Raw genomic sequence first — 16,744 nt, 5'->3', positions numbered from 1 at the left:
CTCACATCTTTGGACACTAAGGGACAATTTAGCATGGCCAGTCCACCTAACCTGCACATCTTTGCACTGTTGGAGGAAACTGGAGCATCCAAAGGAAGCCCATACAGACATGGGGAGAAATGTACAAACGTCACACAGACAGTCACCCATGGCTAGAATTAAACCTGAGACCCTGGCACTGTGAGTTAGCAGCGCTAACCACTGTGCCATTTCCTTGTATGTTTTGACATCTTGCGGACTCACATGGTTCAAGAAAAGCCCTTTCCTCAATGCCAGAAGCTTGTTGTTTCAAATCACTCCATAGAGACTCGAATACATAATCCAGCCGACACACAACTACAATACTGCAGCTACTGGAAATCTGAAAAAGAATTGCTAAAATTACTCAGCAGGACAGACAGCGGAGAGAAGGAGTTACCGGGTAGCATTTTATGCCCTCTGGCTGGTGGCGCATCTTCTGGCAAATGGTGTGTTGGTCTTCATTGTGAGAAGTCTCGAGTACAGGAGCAGGGATGTGTTGTTGCAGTTATACAGGGCCTTGGTGAGTCCACACCTAGAGTGTTGTGTGCAGTTTTGGTCTCCTTTACTGAGGAAAGATATTCCTGCTCTCGAGGGAGAGCAGCGAATGGTATCCAGGCTGATTCCAGGGATGGCAGGACTGATGTATAAGGAAAGTTTGGCTAGGTTAGGATTGTTTTCGCTGGAGTTCAGACGAATGAGGGGGATCTCATAGAGACTTGTAAAATTCTAACAGGACTAGACAGTAAATGCAGGGTGGCTGTTCTCGATGGTGGGAGGTCACAGTCTGAGGATTCGGGAGAGATCATTCAGGATGGAGGTGGGGAGATATTTCTTCACCCAAAGAGTGGTGAGCCTGTGGAATTCATTATCACAGCAAGTAGTTGATTCCCTTGCTGAAGATTCTGCCTGACCTGATGAGTGCTTTCAGCGTTTCCTCCTCTTATTACCAAACCAATGTTCATAAGAACATAAGAACTAGGAGCAGGAGTAGGCCATCTGGCCCCTCCACCATTCAATAAGATCATGGCTGATCTTTTTGTGGACTCAGTTCCACTTACCTGTCCACTCACCATAACCCTTAATTCCTTTACTGTTCAAAAATGTATCTATCCTTGCCTCAAAAGCATTCAATGAGGTAGCCTCAACTGCTTCACTGGGCAGGGAATTCCACAGATTCACAACCTCTGTGTGAAAAGTTCCTCTTCAACTCAGTCCTAAATCTGCACCCCCTTACTTTGAGGCCATGCCCCCTAGTTCTAGTTTCACCCGCCAGTGGAAACAACTTCCCTGCTTCTATCTTATCAATTCCCTTTCATAATCTTATATATTTCTATAAGATCTCTCCTCATTCTTCTGAATTCCTATGAGTATAGCCCCAGTCCACTCAGTCTCTCCTCATAAGCCAACCCTCTCAACTCCAGAATCAACCTAGTGAATCTCCTCTGCACCCTCTCCAGTGCCAGTATATCCTTTCTCAAGTAAGGAGACCAAAACTTTACACAGTCCTCCAGGTGTGGCTTCACCAACGCCTTATACAGCTGTGCCATAACCTCGCTGTTTTTAAACTCTATCTCTCTAGCAATGAAGGACAAAATTCCATTTGCCTTCTTAATTACCTGCTGCACCTGCAAACCAACTCCTTGTGATTCACACACAAGGACACCCAGGTCCCTCTGCACAGCAGCATGTTGCAATGTTTTACTATTTAAAAAATAGTCCGTTTTGCTGTTATTCCTACCAAAATGGATGACCTCTCCTTTACCAACATTGTATTCCATCTGCTAGACCCTTGCCCACTCACTTAGATTATCTATATTCCTTTGCAAACTTTCAGCGTCCTCTGCACACTTTGCTCTGTCACTCATTTTAGTGTCATCTGCAAATTTTGGCACATTACACTTGGTCCCCAACTCCAAATCATCTATGTAAATCGTAAACAATTGCAGTCCCAACACTGATCCCTGAGGCACACAACTAGTCACTGATCGCCAACCAGAAAAACACCTATTTACCCTCACTCTTTGCTTTCTTTTGGTTAACCAATCCTCTATCCATGCTGGTACATTACCCGTAACACCGTGCACCTTTATCTTATGTAGCGGTCTTTGGTGCGGCACCTTGACAAATGCCTTCTGGAAACCCAGATACACCACATCCGCTGGTTCCCCCTATTGTCCACCGTGCATGTAATGTTCTCAAAGAATTCTACCAAATTAGTCAAACATGACATTCCCTTCATGAACCCATGTTGCGTCTTACCAATGGGACAATTGATCTCCAGAGGTCTCGCTATTTCTTTCTTGATGATAGATTCAAGCATTTTTCTGACTACAGAAGTTAAGCTAACTGGCCTATAGTTACCTGCCTTTTGTTTACCTCCTTTTTCAAACAGTGCATCACATTTGCTGTTTTCCAGTCTGTGGGAACCATCCCAGAATCCAGTGAATTTTGGCAAATTACCACTAGTGCATTCGCTATTTCCCCCGCCGTCTCTTTTAGTACCCTGGCATCACTACAGGAGTGCTGTACTGTTACACTTGTTATTAGCTTTCCTTGCCTTGGAGAGTATATAACAAAGGTTCTCTAGACAGTGATGAGGGGACTGTCCTCGGGAGCCAATCCCCTAGAATATGAAAGAATCGGAGGTGAACTCATTGAATCGTAAAAATCTTAAATACTTTGTCGGTTGTTCATGTGATGTGCGCATTGCTGGCTAGGCTAGCGTTTATTGCCCATTCCTAATTAGAATCATAGAAGAATCCTACGATCCCTACAGTGCAGAAAGAGGCCATTTGGCCCATCAAGTTTTCACTGACCACAATCCCACCCAGGTTCTATTCCTGTAATCCCACATATTTACCCTCCTAAACCTCCTGACATTAGGGTCAATTTAACATGGACATTCAACCTAACCCACCCGTATTTAGACAGTGGGAGGAAACCCACGCAGACACGGGGAGAATGTGCAAGCTCCACAGAGACAGTGACCCGAGGCCGGAATTGAAGCCGGGTCCCTGGCGCTGTGAGGCAGCAGTGCTGCTACAGTGGCACGCTAATTGACCTTGAGGAGGTGGTGCTGAGACGCTTTCTTCAACCGCTGCAGTCCCTGAGGTGTAGGTACACCCACAGCACTGTTAGGGCAGAGTTCCAGGGCATTGACCCAGCGACAGTAAAGGAATGACGATGTAGTTCCATGATGTGGAGCTGCCGGCGTTGGACTGGCGTAAACACAATAAGAAGTCTCACAGCACCAGGTTAAAGTCCAACAGGTTTATTTGATAGTAAACACCATTAGCTTTTGAACACTGTTCCTTCGTCAGGTGAGTGGAGAGTTCTGATAACAAACAGGGCATCTAAAGGCACACACAACCGAAAGCTTGTGGTCTTTACTACCAAATAAACCTATTGGACTTTAACCTGGTGTTGTGAGACTTCTTACGATGTAGTTCCACGTCAGGGTGGTGTGTGACTTGGAGGGGGAATTAAATAGGTGCTTGGAAGATGCTTACCCTGGTTGGGGGATCTAAAACCAGGCATCACAGTTTCAGAATAAGGAGTCGGTCACTTAGGGCTGAGAAAGTTCTGTACTCAGAGGGTGGTGAATCTTTGAAATTCGCCTCTCCAAAGAGCTGGGGTACTCAGTTATTGAATATATTCAATTCAGAGGATGATCGATTTTTGGATATTAAGATATTTAAGGGATATCGGGAAAATCCAGGAGGATGGAAGATCAGCTATGATTGTGTTTAATGTTGGAACGGATTCAAAGGGTGTACTCCTTCTTCCATTTCTTATGACTTTATGTTGTTATGTCTTTCAGATGAGATGTTAAACCAGCTGAGCTGTCCGCCTTTTCAGGAGGATGTTAACTACCCCATGACATAGAGCGGGCAAGTTCTTCCTGCTGTCCACTTACATAGCTATCCTTCCAGGTGACTGTATGTTGTCATTAAAAGATTGTTGTTTCTGGGAGTTGCTGTGTGCAAATTGGCTGATGCATTACTTGACAAAGTGTCCAAAGATGTGCGGGTTAGGTTGATTGGCCATGCTAAATTGACCCTAGTGTCAGGAGGATTAGTAGGGTAAGTGTGAGGGGTTATGGGAATAGGTGGGATTGTGGCCAGTTTAGACTCGATGGGCCGAATGGCCTCGTTCTGCACTGTAGGGATTCTATGATGACTGTAAAGTGCTTTGGGACATTCCAAGTTGGTCAACATTGCTATATAAATGGAAGGCCTTTGTTGTTTTCCTTTTAAGTGAGCTTCACAAACGAATGGAAGGCAGCCATTGTTTCCTGATGATCCATCAGTTTATATCTGATTCTCGGTCTGTGACTCACTCCTGGCTATCCAATATCCTTTATAGCCAATTGCAATGACGTGGAGCTGGGAAGGGTGAGTTGCTGTCCTTTCCTCTGACCGTACCTCCACCATTATCAAAGGTATCTGAAGACTCCTCAATCCCAAACACTCTAATTCCCTCTTAAAACCTCTCCTTAGAATCACATAATCATACAGCGCAGAAGGGGCCCTTCAGCCCATCGAGTCTGCACCGACACACCTAAACTCCCACCTAATCCCATCTACCAGCACTTGGCCCATAGCCCTGAATTTTATGATGTGCTAAGTGCTTATCCAGTTTATTTTTAATGGATGTGAGGCAACCTGCCTTCCCAGGCAGCGCATTCCAGACCACCATCCTCTGGGTAACAAAGTTTTTCCTCCAATCACTTCTTGCAACCGTTCCTGTAAATCTGCCTCTTAGACCATGCTTCAGAGCGTTATGAATATGGAGGCTCATTTTTAAAAAGATGGGGGGAGTTGATCCATGCTTGTAGCAGTGGCATTGGAAGTGATATCCCAATGTGTTCCCATCTCCATCCGATGGGCGCCTCAAGTGCACTGGCTGCCACTTGGTTGACAATGGCAGGAAGCTGATAGAAACTTCCTGGCAGGGGTGAAACCATGATCGGGCAGGGGACAAGGTTAGCCCATTGCTCTTAGGGGTGTGCTGATACCTGCAATGGTGGTTTTCCCAAGCTAGGGTAGAGTAAAGGATCAGTGAGGTAAGACCTAGGCTTTACCTGATGCAACTTTTTCAAAGCCATCTTTGCCTTTGGGCTAAGATGATATGTTAGATCAAGCCCGGGATGGGGATGCAATGTCTCACCCTGTCAGCTTGGAGCTTGTTGGATCAAGCCCGAAATGAAATGCAACGTCTTGTCTTGTCAGCTTGGATTGGTTGGTCCCTCATGTGGGGACCATGATCGGAGCGACTTCATTAGAATTGGTTCTTTTGATCGGAAATAAAGTGCCCGAAATGAAAAAGGAACAAATTGAAAGGGTAAAAGCAAAATATTGCAGATGCTGGAATCTGAAACAAAAACAGGAAATGCTGGAAAATCTCAGAATGTCTGACAGTATCTGTGGAAAGAGAATAGAACCAATGTTTCCAGTCTGGCTGACACTTCGAAGGGTTACGTTATATATTAATAGTTTGGACGAGGGATCTAAATGTATGATCTCAAAATTTGCAGGTGATACAGAGTTGGGTGGGAGGGTGAGCTGTGGGGAGGATGCAGAGGTACTTCAGTATGATTTAGACAGGCTGAGTAAGTAGGCATTAACATGGCAGATGCAGTATAATGTGGATAAATGTGAGGATATAAACATTTTGGTCACAAAAATAGGAAGGCAGTTGGTGTAAATTGAAAGGTGGATAGTCAGCGAGACTTTGGTGTCCTCGTGCATCAGTCGGTGAAGATACGTGCACAGGTACAGCAGGTAGTAAAGGAAGCAAATAGTGACTGGGATTTCACCGTCCCACCCGCCATGGGAACCGGAGAAGGTGAGGAGCAGGCCATGGAAAGGTCAACACATCTTAATAGTCCAGCCTCATGCCTCTATCATCAAATTGTAGTATTTTTGCTTGCTTCTTGCATTTGTATTTGGTTTGTTAATCAAAAAATCTTTCACATTTTGTGCTGAGCTGAATATTGGTTGAAAACTGACGGACAAAGCATTATTTTCAGCTAATTGGGAGCAGAGATTTAGAACGTTCGCAGAGTGTTCATAGATATTGTCACATCGATATTTGACATTTCCTTTACTTGTTCAGGGGATTTGAGTATTGTTGGCACTTATTGCCCAACCTTACTTATCTTTGAAGGTAGTGTTGAGCCACCTTCTTGAACCGCCGCAGTCTATCTGGTGTTAGGAAGGGAAAATCGGGAGTTGGATCCGGTGGCAATGAAGGATATAGAGTATAGGGTGGAATTTTACAGCCACACTTGCCCCGAAACTGGAAAATCCTGCTCGAGGTCAATGAACCTTTGCTTGGTCCATATCCCACCCATTGTGACTCCCATGACGGGTGAGATGGGAAACTTCCGCAAGTAATTCCAAGTCTGGATTGTGAGTTACTTACAGTGGAACTTGCAGCTGTTCGCATGCTGTCATGCTTCTTGGAGGTAGCGGTCGCGGGTTTGGAAGGTGCTATTGAAGGAGCGTTAGTGAGTTGCTGCAGTGCATCTTGTAGATGGGACATACTGCTGTCACTGTGTATTGGTGGTGGAGGGAGTGAATGTTTAAAATGGTTGATGGGGTGCCAATCAAGCCGGGCTGCTTTGTCCTGGATGGTGTTGAGCTTCTTGAGTGTTGCCCGAGCTGCATCCGTCCAGTTAAGTGGAGAGTATTCCATCACACTCCTGACTTGTGCCTTGTAGATTTTGGACAGGTTTTGGGGATTAAGGAGGTAAGTTAATCTCTGTGGAATTCCAAGCCTCTGACCTGCCCTTGTAGCCACAGTATTTATATGGCCGCTCCAGTCCAGTTTCTGGTTAATCATATCATAGAATAGGATCAGAGAACACCTACAATGCAGAAGGAGGCCATTCAGCCCATCAAGCTTGTACCAACAGCAATCCCACCCTGGCCCTATCCCTGTCACCCCACGGATTTATCCTGCTAACCCTCCGACACTAGGGTCAATTTAGCATGGCCAATTCACCTAATTTGCACATCTTTAGAGTGTGTGAGGAAACGGGAGCACCCGGAGGAAACCCACACAGACACAGGAAGAACGTGCAAACTCCACACAGACTGTGACCCGAAGCCGGAATCGAACCTGGGTCCCTGGCGGTGTGAGGCAGCAGCGCTAACCAGTGGGCCACCCTGTTGGAATTGGGTCCCATTCTCCATTCCTGAAGGGCTCCTGGTGTCAACTCGACTCTGCGAAAATTGAGGCCTACGACTCTGCATGACTCTGGGTAGCAGAGTGGTTAGCACTGCTGACTCACAGCGCCAGGGACCCAGGTTTGATTCTGGTCTCGGGTGATTGCCTGGGTGGAGTTTGCACGTTGTCCTCATTCATGTCTGCGGGGCAGTTGTACTAACCACTGTGCCACCATGCTGCACCCTGTGGCACCGTGCCACCCCTGTGCCACTGTGCTGCCCCCACCCATTGCTGAATCCCCGCTATGTTGGTAGTGGGGGTTTAGTCATGGTAATGCTATTGAATCTCAAGGGGAGATGGTGATATTCTCTCTTGTTGGAGATGGTCAATGCCTAGAACTTGTATGGCACACATTTTAATTGCCACTTGCCACAGGCAACCCATGGCAGGGATACGGGTTCAATTCTGGTCTCGGGTTATTGTCTGTGTGGAGTTTGCACATTCTCCCCGTGTCTGCGTGGGTTTCCTCCGGGTGCTCTGTTCTTTATCCCCACAGGCCAAATATGTGCAGGTTAGGTTGATTGGCCATGTTAAATTGATTCCAGTGCCAGGGTGAACATGTGTGGTTACCAGAATAAGGCCTGGGTGGGATTGTGGTCAGTGCTGACTCGATAGGCTGAATGACCTCCTTCTGCGCTGCAGGGATACTCTGATTTTATGATTCCACGTATCAGCTTAATTTAATTAAGCTTGCTCGCTCAGGTCTTGCTGCATGCGGGTATGGATCATTTCAGTATCTGAGGAGTCACGAACAGTGCTGCAGTCACCAGTGAACACTCCCACTTCTGACCTTATGTTGGAAGGAAGGTCATTGATGAAGCAGCTGAAGATGGTTGGGTCTAAGACACTACCCTGAGGAACTCCTGCAGTGATGTCTTGGGTCAGAGATGATTGACCTCCAGCAACCAAAACCTTTGTGCTAAATATGACCCCAACAAGTGGAGATTTTTTCCCTGACTCCCTTTGGCTTCAATTTGGCTCAGGTCACAGTGATGCCACCCTGAGTCTAAGGCTGCCAACAGCAGTCACTCTAACCTCCACCTCTGGAGTTCAGCTCTTCTGTCCAGTTGTAAACCAAGGCTAGAATGAGGTTTGGAGCCCTGGACAGGTCATTGCGGTGTAAGGGCCACTTGAGCACAGTACCAACAACACCTCCCAAATTCACTGAGGACTGAGTGCAGTTTGATGGGGCAGGAATTGGCCAGAGTGGATTTGTCATGCTTTTTGCAGACAGGACCTAACTGGACAATTTTCTCTAATGTGCAATTCTAGATGTGCAGTTTAGGTGGATTGGCCATGTTAAATTACCCCTTAGCATCCAAAGATGCGCAGATTAGGTGAATTAGCCATGCTAAATTGTTCCTTAGAGTCAAGGGGACTAGTGCCATAAATGCATGGGGTTATGGGGATAGGGCCTGAGTGGGATTGTTGCCAGTTCAGGCTTGATGGACCAAATGGCCCCGTTCCACACTGTGGGGAGTCTCTGATCCATAGCCATCAAGTCCTGAAGTGGGACTTGAACCTCTGGCCCAGAGGTAGGGATAGTACCCACTGTGCTACAAGACTGCCCAGCTTCCTTCTGTTTCTGTGAGTGGAGGGGATCAAACTCACAGCTAGAGGGAGCTCTGCCATTATATGACACATTCACTGTGCACTTGTTCCAGGGAGCAGCTAAACACTTCACATCAGCTTTTACACCCAGCACATCTTCTCATGGAGACTGCTGCCTAAAAATGGTTTGATTTGTTTAGAAAACACATTCCCCCAAATGCCGATGCACAAAAGATGAAGGGAGGTGGGTGGTAGACACAGAGAAGGAGGAAAGGAGAGGCTGGTAGAGGGGGGCACACTACTGGTACTAATTCAATCAATGACAGAATACAGCCTCTTTCTAGCATAACCTGAGGTCCTAGGGTGGCTCAAACCTTACCTGCCGCCTCTGTCCAGGCTGACCAGGTCTGCTCCTGGGGGTGAACAACCTCACCGGTCCTCACTACATCCAGGGAATCCTCAGGAAAGTTGGGAAAGGACACATCACTTAGATTCACATCATGGAGAGTTGTGAACTAAAAAATGCAAGCAGAGTGTGCAACATTGCACCATTGATTTAAATATCTAATTAAGTTAGATGCACATGGGTGGCACAGTGGTTAGCACTGCTGCCTCACAGCACCAGGGACCCGGGTTCAATTCTAGCCTTGGGTCACTGTCTGTGTGGAGTTTGCACATTCTCCCCGTGTCTGTGTGGGTTTCCTCCGGGTGCTTGGGTTTCCTCCCACACTCCAAAAATGTGCAGATTAGGTGCATTGCCAACAAGCCTGCACCGACAGCAATCCCACCCAGGACCTATCCCCATAACCCCCACATACATACCCTGCTAATCCCCCTGACACTAAGGATCAATTTAGCATGGCCAATCCACCTAACCCGCACATCTTTGGACTGTGGGAGGAAACCAGAGCACCCGGAGGAAACCCACGCAGACACAGGAAGAATGTGCAAACTGCACTCAGACTTTGGATGTGGTAATCCGTTTAAATCTCTTGTTGGCGATGGTGGGACCAGGCGGTTCTATCAGTGATAAAGGTTGGAAAATCCCACCCTTGTATTTACGTAGCACCTTTAACGCAGTCAAATATGTACATGAGTGCCTTACAGGGAAGTTATGACACATTTGACACCAAGACACATAAGAAGACATCAGAGTAGACAGCCCAAAGTGCGATGAAGAAAGTAGAGTTGAAGGAGTATTTTAAAGGAGGAATGGAGAGGAAGAATTCCATTGTTTTGGGCCTCATTAGCTGAAGATGCAGTCAACAGCAGGGAAGAAAGAAAATTGGGAATGTGGCAAGGCGATGGCCTAGTGGTATTATCGCTAGACTATTAATTCTGAAACTCAGCTAATGTTCTGGGGACCAGGGTTCAAATCCCACCACAACAGATGGTGGAATTTGAATTCAATTAAAAAAAAAATTCTGGAATTAAGAATATACTGATGACCATGAATCAGTTGTTGGGAAAATTTATTTGGTTCACAAATGCCCTTTAGGGAAGGAATTCTGCCGCCCTTACCTGGTTTGGCCTACATGTGACTCCAGAGCCACAGCAATGTGGTTGACTCTCTGCTGCCCTCCAAGGGCAAATAGAGATAGGCAATGAGGGCAGCACGGTAGCACTGTGGTTAGCACAATTGCTTCACAGCTCCAGGGTCCTGGGTTCGATTCCTAGCTCAGGTCACTGTCTGTGTGGAGTTTGCACATTCTCCTCGTGTCTGCGTGGGTTTCTTCTGGGTACTCTGGTTTCCTCCCACAGTCCAAAGATGTGCGGGTTAGGTTGATTGGGCATGCTAAGAAGTTGCCCCTTAGTGTCCAGGGATGTGCAGGTTAGAGGGATTAGTGGGTAAAATATGTAGGGATATGGGGGTAGGGTCTGGGTGGGATTGTGTTCGGTGCAGACTCGATGGGCTGAAGGGCCTCTTTTTGCACTGTAGCATTCTATGAATAAGTGCTGGCACAGCCAGTGTCACCCATGTCCCACGAATGAATAAAATAAAGATATCCAGGGATAGGAAGGAGCAAGGCAGTGGAGGACCATCAGAATATGGAAATTGAGAGATTGCTGGACTGGATGCCAACGTGGGTGAACAGGTCTTGTGTCAATATTTAGTACAGGTGACAGGCGTTCTGCCAGCCGACTGGAGAACCAGTGGGAATCCCGGGCCCCTTCCCAGCAGCCAGGACCCCAGTGGATGGGTGGGAATCCCACCATCCAAGCTGACCAATCAAGGCTGCCAGTGCAAGTTGGTGTGGAGGTTGCCAATGACAACAAACTGAAGAAGAGGCCTCAGATTGGTGATGGAGCCAAGCCACAGGTGGGTAATAGCAGGGTGGGGGGTTGGGGTTGTAACAAATTGAGGGTGGCTCGATGTGGCTCAAAGTAACAAGGGATGTATTGCAAATGGATAAGTAATTACAACAAAAGATCAGACAGAATCAACGCTGTGACTGTACGACTCTCCTCCCTGACTCCAACTGTGCGTCCTCCCCATCCCGGGGTATGCACCCTTACTCCAATTGGCTCAGCATCCCACCTCAATGGTCCATAGGGTCCGGCCCGATCACATGGCCCTCTGGGAATGCCCCTTAAAGGGGCCGTGCTACCACAGGGATTCTGCAGCAATGGCACAGAGGTCAGTTTCCCCAACCTCCCCCTTTCCCAATGCTGGGTCCCCTGAGGAGTGAGTGAGTGCTTTTGTAAGAGTCATCACTCTGGGAGCCCAAGGGAACATCCACAGGGTTTGCTCTTTGGGTTTCCTGTGCGGCCTTTGCTCTGCCCCCTGCTGGTTGAATACCGGTAGTGCCAGGTGAAGCCCTTAAGTGGGCTTCAGTTGACAGTGGGGCAAGAAGACTGTCTTCCTGCCCTGGGATTAATCTAGGCAGAGGTGGGAAAGTGGCAGGGTCCCCACCTGGCACTTTCCCATCCAGTTAAATGCCACCCCACCCCGAAGCTTCCTTGGCAGAGAGGATTAAATTTCACACTTTTAAGTTAGTCAGACTCTGTAGTCCAATTTGGTCAGAGGCTCCTGCTCTGCCCAAGACCGCAAGAAACTACAAAAGGTCATGAATGTAGCCCAGACCGCCACTCAAACCAACCTCCCATCCACTGACTCTGTCTACACTTCCCGCTGCCTTGACAAAGAAGCCAGCGTAATTAAAAACACCATGCCCCACGGACATTCTCTCTTCCACCTTCTTCCGTCAGGAAAATGATACAAAAGTCTGAGATCCCGTACCAACCAACTCAAGAACAGCTTCTTCCCTGCTGTTGTCAGACTTTTGAATGGATTTACCTTGCATTAAGTTGATCTTTATCTACACCCTCGCTCTGACTGTAACACCACATTCTGCACTGTCTCCTTTCCTTCTCTATGTTTTGTCTGTATAGCGCGCAAGAAACACAATACTTTTCACCGTGTGTTAATAACACGTGACAATAATAAATCGAATCAAAGGAAGCCTCAGCCCAGGGGCCCGCAGGAATCAGTCCCTGAATTATTTTACCGCCATTCCAGATGGCAGGAAGAAATTGCAGCCTGCAGTGCCTGGTCTGCCTCCTCTCCATCGACCGTAGTCCTTATTGGGTTCTGAGCATTCCTCTTGCAGGTTTGAAAGAACCTGCCCATCATGGTGAGGAAGTGGGATTTGGTTGGAATATTCAATCCCCAGAGTAGCTGTTAAAGGAATCAGTCTCTGGTACAGATCACACCTCCTGTCCGCTGAAGCATCAGACAGCAACACTGTGACACATCCCCATCTCTATACGGACAACTAATAAGGAATTTGATCTTTCTACCAACAGCCCTTTCCATTAACCCCATAAAAATGATTGAGCGCGCCTGCCGCCTCTCTCAGTTTCCCCCTCTAATTGCTTTGGGTGGCAGAATTAAAGCAGTTCATTTCCTTCAGCTTGCAAAGCAATCACTTCCAGCAGTCGGAAATAAATTAGCTGCTGGAGAGGCCGCGCTGGAAATCGGCAGATGTAAGCACGTTGGTTTATCATGTCTCTGTCTAACGATTGTTGGCACTTTCGAAATTTATCAGGTGTGGGGGCTTGCTATTGCTGCTGATCCAGGCTTTAAAAGCTAAGAGGCGAATTTTCCTGTCCTGTCCATCAAGTGGGGTGGTGGAGGCGTGTGGACCTTGCAAAGGTCCATTGATCTCGGGCAGGATTTTTTGGTTTGGGGGCGACTGTGGCTGGAAAATGCTGCCCTCTGTCTACGTCCTGTAGGTCCTGTCCCCAAGTTTTAGTTAGCACCCTATCTGATATTACCAGGGGGTGTTTTATTTGACACAATTGCTGATGGACACAATGTTGATTAAACCCGTTTTATTCTATCGTGGGATGTGGGTATCGCTGGCAGGGTGACACGATGGTTAGCACTGCTGCCTCACAGCGCCAGGGACCGGGGTTCGATTCCCTGGCTTGGGTCCCTGTCTGTGCAAAGTCTGCACGTTCTCCCCGTGTCTGCATGGGTTTCTTCCGGGTGCTCCGGTTTCTTCCTGCAGTCCGAAAGATGTGCTGGTTAGGTACATCAGCCATGCTAAATTCTCCAACAGGCGTCAGAATATGGCACCTAGGGGATTTTCACAGCAACTTCATTGCGGTGTTAATGTAAGCCTACTTGTGACACTAATAAATAAACTTAAAACATTTATTGCACATCCCTAATTGCTCTTGAACTGAATGGAGTGCTAGGCCATTTCAGAGGACAATTAAGAGTCAACCACTTTGCTGTGGCTCTGGAGTCACGTATAGGCCAGACTTCCTTTGCTAAAGGACATTAATGAACCAGATTTTTTTTATGACAATTGATAGTTCCATGGTCACCAATACTGAGACTAGCCTTTTATTTACAGATTTATTAATTGAATTCCAATTCTAACAGCTGCCATGGTGGGATTTGAACCCATGTGTCCAGACCATTAGCTTGTGCCTCTGGATTACTGGCTCAACAATGTTCCCACTATTGCCATCATCTCCCACCCCCCTCTATTCCTGAGCACCAACCAATGTAGGAAAGGTGAGGCTCACAAGGTCTTTGTACTTTATTGTGTAATCTTTTGGGAGCCTTGTTGCGATGGATGGACAGGGACAACAACGCCATTGGAAAGAGGTTCCCGAGACACTGAATGCTGAGGGTTGATGGTTCCTTTTCCAGCTTTGCTTTCTCCTGAGTTCCACTTCTTTCCCTACAGGGCTGGCTCAGGTCGCTGACATCAACTCCAGATTGCGACCATGACCTGATCCAGGTCACATCTCATTGTTTGCAGACACTCACACAGGAACCCATGCGCAGGCATCCATACGTGCACACAAAGGCACGCATGCACATATAGGCATGCACATGGACACAGACACACGTGCGCACTGTAATATAAACGGGGCCTAGTTTTAAGGCTGATAAAATTGGATATCTTAAGAATTGGGCGTATTAAAATCAAACACAGTCAAACCTCAGGCAGGCCAATTGTACAATACACAAACATGTCTGGCCTGATTCATCAATCTCCCATCAAAGGTCGTTGCACCCTACTGATACTTAGCAGGAGATCGTTGCACCCCATTGAAATGCACCGGCCTATTGTTAGAAGCCCAGATCGGGCCAGACTTTCTGTCACAGGTTACATGTAAGCAGCAGCATAGAGATGGACACCTGGGGGCGGACCCTGGCGTCCTGTCAGGCAGACATCAAGAAACCCTCTGGATATTGGAACCCCTTCCTGGGACCTCATTGGCCGGAAGCCAGAGAAGTTTCTGGAAAGGCAAACAGGCAGGGGGATAAAGAGACACATTTCAGACACACCAGCAGTGAAGACTCGGTGAAGGAGGTGAACCTTGACCATTTGGTAGACTGACCAGAGGAGGAAGGAAGGAAGAAGCTGCCATTGCGACTCACCTTCGTGATGAGAGACCAGAGGGACTCAGAGAATCGAGCCTGCAGTTTTAACCAAACCATCTTTGTGGGTATAGTATAGTTGAATCTGGGGTATCCTTTTGTTTTATGTGGGTAATTTACGGGTTAATAGTGTTACTATTAATAAACTTGCTGAACCTTTACTTGTGTTTGTCCATCTTGCAACTAAGGGCACCAGGGTAAAACCTTGCAGTAAGCAAACTGGTCAAAAGTATCTGAGAATTAACAGGTACAACACCCTCAGATACACACACACATGCAAACACTGTTACATGTTAGAGAGATAATAACATTCAAACTGAACTGTATGAAACCAGTGATGGGCAACTTTAACTGAGCTGTATGAGTGGGGGCTGTTCTTCATCTCAGTGGGTCGCAAGATTGAAATTGGGCTTGTTCACTAACTGTAACCTTGTGAAGAAGATTAAATACATTTAATACACGCTGAATATTTCATAATAAAAGTGCTTAATCGTTCATATACTGATAGAACTATCATCAGCTTCAAATAGTAAAAAATAAATGAAACTTTAGCACTTGGGACACAGAGTGAGTCCACGGCTCTCACAGTCAATGTTTAAAGTTTATTTATTATCGTCACAAGTAGGCTTACATTAACACGACAATGAAGTTAATGTGAAAATCCCCTAGTCGCCACACTCCAGCGCCTGCTCGGGTACACTGAGGGAGAATTTAGCATGGCCAATGCACCTAACCAGCATGTCTTTCCGAGGAGGAGCGTCCGGAGGAAACCCACACAGACACGAGGAGAACGTGCAGACTGCACACAGACAGTGATCCAAGCTGGGAATTGAACCCGGGTCCCTGGCGCTGTGAGGCAGCAGTGCTAACCACCGTGCCACCCATAAATGGAAATGTCAGGAATGGGATGTTGGGAGCAATGTTGTGAGCGCTCAGCTCGCACCTCACTTCACTTGCCCTTACTTTACATAAGAATCAATTCAGTCACACCAATAGGAAAAAACTACATGGGCAGAAAGCAGTGGAATGTGGCAACCCTGCACTTGGGCCACGGTCAATAAAATGTCTGGTGGGGCCACATTCAGAATGCAAGTGGGCCGCATGTGGCCCCCAGGCTGCAGATTGCTCCCCCATGGCTATAAAATGCAGCTACTGTAGATGGGACAGCAGGATGTGTAGGCTCTGTTACTGACAGTGATAGGCTGCCTGTAAGTGAGGGCAGGATGAATTCTGATCTGCATCAGAAGGCCTCTCACTACCTCCAGGGAAATGCATGGTTGACAAGTGACCAATGAATCAAGGAACCATAGTGGATAATGGATATCTATTACGGTCTGGGTGATCCAGCAGTTCTTGGGAAGATCTGATGACACTTTGATGATATCGTGAACATTTTACCACCGCAGAGATCATCTTGAATTACTTTGCAGCCAATCAGCTGATGTGTTGTTGAAGTTCTACAGTAGAAAGTCCAGGAGCCAGTTTGCAAGCAGCAATGGCCCACAAACAACAATGTGCTACCAACAAAATAATCTGTTTTTTGTGATGTCAGTAATGTTATGATCACCCCCAGGTTTGGTTCGCCAAAGGTAATCAGCCTGAGCGAAACCCTTCAATTCATCGCCATTGGGTTGGGATATCCAGGGTGTGGGCAGCACGGTGGCACAGTGGTCAGCACTGCTGCCTCACAGTTCCAGGGACCTAGGTTCGATTCCCAGCCTCGGGTCACTGTCTGTGTGGAGTTTGCACGTTCTCCCAGTGTCTGCATGGCTTTCCTTCGAATGCTCCTGTTTCCTCCCACACTCCAAAGATGCACAGGATAGGTTGGTTGACCATGCTACATTCTTCCTTAGTGCTAACATGCATAGGTTAGAGGGATTAGTGGCTAAATGTGTGGAGTGACAGGGATAGGGCCTGGGTGGGATTGTTGACTCGATGGGCCAAATGGCCTCCTTCTGCACTGTAGGAATTCTATGATCATCAAATTTTCACAAACCTAGGTGAAGAGTGATGACTCCATCTACACTTCCTGTT

This window comes from Carcharhinus amblyrhynchos, chromosome 14, assembly GCF_965287045.1.
Source record: "Carcharhinus amblyrhynchos chromosome 14, sCarAmb.v2.hapA, whole genome shotgun sequence".
Classification (NCBI taxonomy): Eukaryota; Metazoa; Chordata; class Chondrichthyes; order Carcharhiniformes; family Carcharhinidae; genus Carcharhinus; species Carcharhinus amblyrhynchos.
This window is presented reverse-complemented; position numbering follows the sequence as displayed.